Consider the following 9,780-nt stretch of genomic DNA (forward strand, 5'->3'; position numbering starts at 1 on the left):
TATATATATATATGGCTCTACTTCAGTTATTCCTGGCTGTGCAGCGTCACTAATACTACATTTACACCAAAAGCGTTTTGAGCATCTGGTTTACTTGCAAAGTCAATGGTGGATGCACATCTAGGAGTGTCTAGAAGCCGAGCAGCGTGTCTAGCGCATTTCAAGCAGCGCGGGTCAAAGCGGTGCACATGTCATGAGCATTTTCAGTGGGCGCGGCACGTCCAAAGCATCCGACGCATGACTTGGAAAATCGGAACTTTTTTTGCTCAACGCGTCGCATTAACCAATCAGAGACTCTATTCAGTGACGTACTGTTGACGAGCTGGAAATACCGGAAGCCCAAGAAATTGGATCACACAAACAGTGGAAGACAAACTGATAGTCCTATCATTTATGATCATTCCAGTGTCCATTATCATGACAGAAATAAAAAGGACTTTGCCTGGAGGACGATTAGTGAGGAAATCGGCATGTTTGGTAAGTTATCGACACTACGATTAAAATGGTTCCTCCTATTGTGCGTCTAAAGAAGCACATCTACATTCACATCAAATGCGTCTGTCCTCACTGCATCGGGAGATGTGCGTTTTGAGATTTTTGGAGGCGTGCAATGCGTTTGGTGTAAATGTAGCATGACATGATCAAACAGATCCCACTCAACCAACCATTTCCCCTCCCAAAACAGAAACACAAAGCTAAAACGTGAGAAATCAATATCGGATGTTAATATCGGCCCAGTTTTACTTATCGGACCGAAAAGATATTCTAAAAAAATGACCAATATCGACCGATACCGATGTTAATGCAGATATATCGTGCAAAAAAAAAAACACAGGAAAGCTAAACAGTTAGCATTGCATTAGGTATTGCAGTACCATGCAGTATTGTACAGTACAAAAATACAGTAAACTGTACAGTACAGGCAGAAATGCTGGGCTCCAGATAGACAGGGGCTTGCTTCACATACTGTACTGAACTGTATTCTTTGTATGAAACTGAATTAACGATAGTGTTTATGTTGCAAAATTAGTAAACTAATTGTTACCTCCGCTAAGGGCAAGATAATGTTTTCGGTCGCGTATGTCTGTCTGTCAGTCTGTCTGTCGTTCTGTCTGTGGACAACATTACGGATTGTCATGACATTTTTACCACGTGTGGGTACTGGGCCAAGGAACACACCTTTAAATTTTGGTGATGTTCCGGATCACAATGCGGATACAGGAATTTATTTTTCTTTTAACACTCTGAGATAGACAAAGCAATGATGCTTTCACAGGGCTTCAGTGAAAAACAGTGAGCTGGATTGGACAGCACAGACTTCAAACTTTATAAAAGTAATGTTAAAACCAGATTTAATGATGAATAATTTTTGCCATAATATGCACATTTACAGAACATTTTGTGACCAGGAAGTGCGTGACTGCACCATGAAGCCTATTTTTCCCATTTCCTCAAACACACCACATTTCCGAAACAACCAATCAAAACAGCTTCTCGCTGCTAGGCTTGTAAACAGAGAGCTGCCGGGCTTCAAAGTTTGGAGACGGGGGGGGGGAGCCAGGAAGCACTTTATAAAGAGAGTCAAACCACTACAAACTCATACAAGGGGATAAAAAAGAAGACGTTTTACATGGTGAAATGTCACTGATGAAAACTTAGGAGCTTAATCCGACACCAGTTTAATGATGAGTAACGTCGGGTGACGAGTCTGACCTTTTTTTTTTCACATTGGATTCCACCAAGAAAAAATTCTGTGCATACTGCCTGCTTAAATGTTCACTACTTCAGGACTTATTCGGCAAATGTGTTTCCATCTCTGCTTTTGCACAATAAGTCTTACAGGATGGGGGGAAATGGTCTTGGCGGAGGTTTGCACTCTCTGAGTGCTTCTAGTTCTTAATAATTTAGCTTGAGAACATGAAAAAATGTATGAGGTATAAAAAAAGAATTGACGTTCCTTACTGTACCATATTTGCAGTTTGCGCAATATTGCAGGATTACTGCTAACTACTAATTGTTAGGTTCCACGAAAAAAATCTGCAACAGGGTCTGCAATAGTGATGTGACGTTCCCGAACGATCCAAATCTTTTGCACGGCTCTTTACAACTAACAATAGGAGCCGAATCATGGGCACTAATGAGCCATTTGTAGTATTATTTCTTTTATTCCTCATATAATCTTTATTTTTTTCATCCTTAAATCACTTCCGCTTTGCTTTTTCATGGAAAACTGGTGGAGTTGAGATGTACGGAAGCTCACGGGAAAAGGGGAGGGAAGTTTCTGCTTGACACAAGCTATGGTTCCACCCACGTAATGTGATGACGTCATCACGTCGCCGTACGTGATGACGTAACTCGTTCAAAATCGAACAGCTCTTCGAAACAAATGGCTCCTCAAGATCCAGATCCCTTCAAAGAGCCATTTATCCCATCTCTAGTCTGCAAACTGTGAAATCCGACTTTGCTGGGCTTCACTTAACTTGGAGCCTCCCAGCATCTGTTTCTGCCGTCGCAGTTTATCTTGAAAAGTAAAAACTATGGCAACAGCTGAGCTCAGCTTTACAGTTCGATTATGCGCGTCCCCCTCCGTAATCGTAATTTTCTGAGTTTTATTGCCTAAAATGCCCTCTTCCTTTCATGAAGTTGCAGTAGGTATTTATGTTAAGTCGTGCAGAGCTGAAGACTCAAATATGTCACAGTTCCCTTCCTCTTCTGATGCTGACTACACACAAAGCAAATAGCCTGTGTCTTATATAAAGAGCAATTTTCAGGTTGAATTTTTCTTTGAACATACCTGATGCTTTGTGGAAAAGGTAATTTTAAAGATAATGCACTGTTGCATTTATAGTTTAGGATAAAAGATGAAATGTCGGCTGTGTTGAGCAATAACAGGTTGAGCAGAATCTTCATTTGCAATTGTGCCATTAACTGAACTCAACTCAGTCTGTTAGCAAAATATGCATTTGGCCAAGGAACATTTCATGAAATGACATTTAGCCTTCCGTGTTGTCTTAAAGTCAAACCCAACACCTGAGTCCAAACATCCTTTTTAAAGATGCACAAAAGGAGGATTACCAGCCGAAAACAGATTTAAAGCTCTCTGACATTGTTCCATCCTACTAAGCTGTTCCATATGAGCCCGCTGGGTCCAGCAGTGTGTGTCTATGTGTGTGTTAGTGCAGCAGCAGGCAGAAACACCACACTGATCCCTGTGTTTAGCAGGATAAGGGGCAGCAGACCGTGAGGAATAGGACTGCTTACTCAGGCTTTTCACCAATATGAAACGAGGAGGAAGGAAAAATGTGCAAGTCAGACAAAGAAATAAAACTACAAGTCATCTGAACAAATTTCTTCCTCCCTGCTGATGACGCAGGCAGTTTTTTTACACGTGCTTTGTTGTTTGTTTATTTTGGACACAATAAGGCAAAGAAATGCGTCTCTGGATGGCTGGCCTATTATTAACTTTTTCTTTTAAAGTCTATTTCTAAACACATACTGGTAGGCCATTTACCTCAAACATAGAACTGAAAAAAGACATTTCTTCCTGCTCTTATTTTATTTATTCATATCCATCTGACTGTCAGACCACTTCTAATGCATATAACGGATTAACAAACATAACGGATTTATAATAAATTATACAACAGTTTTAAAATTACATATATTCCTTAATCAGATTTAACTTACTGACTAATGCAGTACCAAGAAAAATTTTTTTAGCTTCAGCTGTTTGATTAATTCACATTTGGAACAGAGCAGTTATTAGAATAATTTTATTATAAGTTTTAACCTTTATTTAACTTTTTTAAGCACCAAGGATCTGAAAAATGTGTGATGTTAAAAAGAGGTTAATGTCAGTATACTTACTTTTAGTATTTATTAAAAGTATTTTCATCATGGAACGGGACACGTTGAAGAATAAGTATGTCGGGTTTTTGACCAATGTTAAAACTGAGGTTGTGTGGATCCGTTTTAATCCAAGGACAGCAGGAGGTTTGGAGGTATGTCTTATGAAATAGGAAAAGAAAATATTTAGCAATATTTTGACACATCCTGATCCATAAGTAATTATTTGGTTAATAGAGCTTTACGGCTAACTTTGTTCCTACAAAAATAAAAATTTTAATGCACTTAGAAATGTGAATACATTGTTATTTTTTGACAGACTTTAGGAATTCAGAAATTAATTGATATGGTAATGTTTAAAACATTTCTGTGACTCGCATTTATTTAAGAAATCAATACTCTAAATTTCTTTTAAATATTTTGTAGCTATTGCATCATCACTTTAAAATCCAGTTTGAACCTTGTTCATGGTGATGGAAATTGAGAAAACTACTGAAATTGAGAAAACTAGTTTTGTAAAATGCAAATGGTTCAATAACCTATTTAAATGTTTGCAAAAGGAATCCACCGATATAAAAATTTCAGCCGATAATGATATCCGATATTATTATTGGTATTATGGCCGATAACCAATATTTACAGATATTACACAAACACAAATTATTTATATACATCGCACAAGTACACTTGTGTCTTTTTTCAATACCGTAAAAAATGACCAGAACTCTGGCACAGCTCTCAACTTCAGTTATTCCTGGCTGTGCAGCATCACTAACAGTATCATGATCAAACAGATACCACTCGACCAAATATTTCCCCTCCCAAAACAGAAACACAAACATAAAAAGTGGGAAATAATATCGGACGTTAATATCAGCCCAGTTTTACTTATCGGACTGATACCGATATTCTACAAAATGACCAATATCGGCCGATAACGATGTTAATGGCAAGTTACAAACTATTTACTAGTTTGTAACTTTTTATAACTTTGATAGGAAACTTTATGGAAAAGCATTTAGTCTGCTCCTATTAAATATCAGGAAAAAAAGAGAAGAAAAACTAAATGTTTCAATCCATGTCAAATTGTTTTTCAAGAAATCTGTTAAAAGTTTAAAATGGGATTTCCACTTTTGCTGCCATGATAAGCCATCATTTTCAGAGAAGTGGCAGAGACAACAGGAATGTTTGGCTGGTTCTAGGAGTCTTAAGTCATCTTAACTGTTCAAAATGTGTTTAAAATAATTAAATATAATAATATAGTAATGCAACTGTCATTAAATTTATTTTTACACTAGCACCAGGTTTTGACATGACAAGTTGTTTCCTATTGTGCTTTTCGAGTTGGGGTACTTTTTAAAACACGCCTACCTTTCATAAAATACCTGTCTTTAGATAGTTCCAATAAAATGTAGAAACCAAGAACCCCCAAGCCTAAATAAATCAACTGCATCTCTTTACATAAGCAGGGTCACTTAAAGCTTAATAATGAGTTAAAATTCAAATTTAAGCTTTATATTTCCAAACCCATTTGAATATAGGCAAGTCTGTGTCTTAATCATAGTAAGAACAGCAACAGTATGAACATCCAAAAAAACAAAAATTGGAGTTTGTTTTGTAAACATTACTCATGACCATCCCATTGTCTGAGGTAGTTATTTAGTCATATTCTGTGTGTAAGAAAATGATTCACACACTCCCGTTGAAAGGTTTATTTATGTACAGGAAGTGATTTTATAAAGGCTGAAGAGGAAAACATCTGCAGCCAGGAAGCAATAAAATATTAAAATAATATGCTACAAGAATTGAACCTGAAGCTTCACTTGTAGTAGTTAAATAATTTACTAATGGCTGAGGCAAAGTTCAAATCTGTATCACATTCTTTTGAAAAGATCTCTGCTGCTCTGTCAAATCTGATGCTGCAGGAGTGTCAGCAGAAGGAAAAAGTAACTCCTTTGAAAAGATGCCTGAGGGCTTAAATCTGATTTGGAGCCAGAGATGGGGGTGGTTTGATGCAGACATTTGTGACTGGGGAGATATAAATGACAATGAAATGACTGATGGTGTCACACTTTTGTCAAGCTTGTTCTGGTCAGAACTGTCAGCCAGGTTCCTTTGGTAAAGTCTAGGAATCCATTTCAAATGCTTATGGGGGCAGCAAAGAGAGAAGCTCAGACATTCCTGCTCTCAGCAACATTCCCAGCTGATTCTGGGAGATACCCAGGCTTTTCTAGACGAAGGATATTTAACCCTTCCTCAAGTTTTGGGTCTTCCCTGTGACCTTCTCCCATAGGGACATTCCCATTCATTAAAGAGGTGACCAGAGGGCATCTGACTTGAGGTTCACGAGGCAAGATTTTGAAATTGTTGGTTTATTTTCAAAGACTGAAAGACCACACATGATGGTAGAAAATCATAGATGTAACAGGTTTGGTCCTGCATTGTGTTGTGTACAGCTACATGGCAAAGACAACACACCACACACGAACAGATTTCACTCACAAACATTCAGATGTCAGACAGGACATCTCGGGAAATCTCTTGAGATCCAACATGAGTTCAGAGTGAATAAGCACAACATTTGAGGAAGAAGCCATGGCAATAATTTGTGGACTATTTTAACAGAGAAAAAACTACTGCAAAAGATGTCTCGGACATTCACCAGTTTTTCTAGTGCACCATGGTGGTTGTTTTTTTAGAAAATCCCTGAGTTGAGGTTGGAGCAGTCCCAACATCCTTCTTAGTTGACTAGATCACTCTTAACTCAACACACACTGCGAGAATATCTCCATTTCTTTAGAGCCATCATGGTAATCGGGGTGTCCTTCAGATTGTCAGAAGGGCAAAATCGGGCCAAAAATTGAAATATGTTGCCGTATAACCCAAGCATAAGCAACAGTTCTACTCCTAGATGGACAGCTCATCACCCTATGGAGAAACTTCATTTCATCTGCTTGTATCCAGGATCCCTTTCATTAAGTCAAGATTACGGTAGTTACTTGTTAATGTGGACTAGTAAAGAGAGATTTTTCTTTTGGCTTAGCTTTATGACAAACCAGATTAATGTCATTTTTACACAAGACTAATCCTCAGTTCAGTTTGCCTCTTGCTCCATTACTTAGGGACGAGATGCTGAGATACTTAAACTCATTGGTTGCGGCAGCAGCTCATCCTCTTTCCAGAGAAAAAAAATGTTTTTCTTTTTGAGAACCATGGCCTTAGAGTTAAAGGAGTTGAGTCTCACCCTGTCTGCTTATATACAGTATACTGTATGCTTCTCACATTGCTGCAAACTATTCCTGAAGGCTGTGGCTGAGTGGTTAGAGCAGTTGCCCTTCAATGAGAGAGTTGGGGTTTGATTGAACCCCTGTTAGGTCACATGTCAAAGACACTGAACTCACTCACTGCCTCTGTGTGTCCCATCGGCGTATGAATGTGATCTAAAGCACTTAGTATCTACTGAATGATTCATTCAGCTTAGCCTTGTAGAGTTCTGAATTAATGTGTGTGTGGTTAAATTAGGGTAGAAATTGTGTTGTAAACTTTCAGTATCGTGGTTGGATAGAAAGATGCTATATTAGTAAAGTCCATTTATTCTAGTGCACTCTAAAGGTCATGGCTTAAACACCAACAGCACCTTGCACCCTTGTAAGTCTAAAAACTAGCTATGATAATTAAAGTTTCATGGTATCGACTCTCCTTTATTAATTTGTAAGCCACATAATGCTGCTGACTTTAAAAAGCTGCAAATGTTGGTAACAAAAAATATACAATTTCCTTGTGAGACAATAAACATTCGTTTTAACAGCCAAATCAATATTGTTTCAGTCCACTTTTTAAAAAAATCAGGTTTATTACCATGATGGAACATTCTACAGCCATGGAACCAGCTATTGACCTTCAGGGATTTGTTACAGGCTTAAATAGAATCAAAACGGGAAAATTGCTGGACATTTGCCAGTTCATTTTATTCATTTCAGCGCATTGGCAGAATTCTTATTTGTAGCTTATGCTTTATACATTTGTTCCTCTTGTTCGTATTTGTTAGAACATGTCAGTGGATTGCCATTTGTTTACAATTAAACAGACTTTGTTTTCCAGATTTGTCAGATTTTGTCACATTTGTAGGTAATTTTTCATTTGAGTCTGCACAGATGGTGTTTGTGCTCTGAGCAGCAGCAGGGGAATAGCAACACAAAGAAGGGTGGTTCAATATTTCAAGTTACTTTGTGTGTAACTAAGTGCTGAAGCTTCATGCAATTTTTAGTTGACAATTATACAGAAAGCAAAGTTTGTTCTTCTGCCCTCTGTGTTTTGTTTTCTGTTGGGAGATCTCTTTGAATTCAGGGTGAAAACTGAGAAACCATTGGGAATATGGATCGTTTCAGTTCTTACTGAAAAATGAAAGAACTTTTCTTAAGACTGATGGCCAGTCAGTCTAATTTTCTTTTTATAAAATCCTTTTCTAAGAACCAGCGATAACAGCAGGCCACCCTGCTGTGTATTTTTGGGTTTCCATAAACTGTGTGGCAAGAATTGTGCTTGAACACATTGCAAAGATCCACATGCCAACTCTGATGTATAATAATCAGCCAATCACAATTATTAAACAGCCTGAGGCTGGTTCAGTATGTGAATTGACTGAAACGAAGTGCTGATGTTATCCAACAGAGCCAGTGATATTAACTTTCTTCCACTCACAGTTGAGTTGCAGAAGCAACAGTTCCAGGAGGGAAACCCAGTATTTCCTCTATGGTTAACATCTTTAACTTGTTCTGTGGGATCTCAAAGTCTTCCCTGGCCAGTCAGGATATAGCATACAGGACATAGCATAACATGTTCAGACACGTTACTCCTCACTGGCTGTACCTACTGACAGACAGCTTCACAGACCAACCAGCTGCGGGTTTCTTAATTCAAGCAAAGAGTGGGACTCCTTTTGGATTTAAACTTTAGGTGATTTTTTTTTTCAACTTGTAACCAGCCCATGAGCTCGTGCTGCAGAGGAGGAAATGACTACAAACTTTATCGTCACAAAGGCTTTTTTTGCTAAAAGCATGCAGCAGCTTTGAAATGAACATTGTAAAAGTCCGTTTATTTTTAAATTTAAAACTCTAAAAAGACACAGTTTATCTTGTGTTTGATCTATTGCACATAATAAGAGGTAAAATCATTCTGTAACGACTGCTGCTGCTGCTGCTGATTGACTATGTCGGAGCTGTGCTTTTTAAAATGCCTATCTCTGGCTTTGTAATGCTCACAAGCAGCCATTTTTCTGTTATACAAATTATTCAACACGCCACAGACACCACCATAAATATGGTAATTATTTGATTGATATTTTTCCACTTAAGTGTGACCTCTTGGCTACTTCACAGTCTGCTGCAAACCTCAGTGCACACCGATGATCAAAGTCTAAATTAGAGGTGTCCCGATACCAACATCAAGTACTCGTACTCGTAAAAGCCGGCCGATACTCTTAACCGATACCGCTTTTTCCCCTTTTTTTGTTCCTCCTGTGCTGCGCTGCAGCACAAACAATCCATAACAGGCGGGGGCGCTAACGCACTGACAAGTTATTTCCGACCGCACCCCCGAATAACAGAAGAAGAACGATGAGAAGAAAAGAAGAAGAAGAAGAAGAAGTAACGTCGGCAGTTTGGAGATATTTTAAGATCGGCCACCAAACGAGGACACCTAACAAGCAGACTGTCTGCTGAGCTCTGCTAAACTGTCAGGGGGAGGAGCGAAAGTTGGATGTTTTAACACCAGCAATTTGATTCAACATTTGAGGACAAGACATGACAAAGAATTCAAAGAGTTTGCTGCTGCTAGCAGTAGCCTTCATAAACAGCACTATGCTGTATGCTGCAGTTGTTGCAGTAACTTCAATGCTGTTTTTTTCTTTCTTGTAGAACAAACTAAGACATAAGC

The 9,780-nt window shown here is 38.4% G+C and overlaps 1 protein-coding gene across 2 annotated transcripts in view; it reads left to right on the forward strand.

Annotated features, from left to right (window-relative positions):
• The window catches only part of ctdp1 (CTD (carboxy-terminal domain, RNA polymerase II, polypeptide A) phosphatase, subunit 1), a 129,172-nt gene that overhangs the window by 101,941 nt on the left and 17,451 nt on the right, over nucleotides 1-9,780 (forward strand). The window lies entirely within an intron of this gene.

This window comes from Austrofundulus limnaeus, unplaced genomic scaffold, assembly GCF_001266775.1.
Source record: "Austrofundulus limnaeus strain Quisiro unplaced genomic scaffold, Austrofundulus_limnaeus-1.0 Scaffold611, whole genome shotgun sequence".
Classification (NCBI taxonomy): domain Eukaryota; kingdom Metazoa; phylum Chordata; class Actinopteri; order Cyprinodontiformes; family Rivulidae; genus Austrofundulus; species Austrofundulus limnaeus.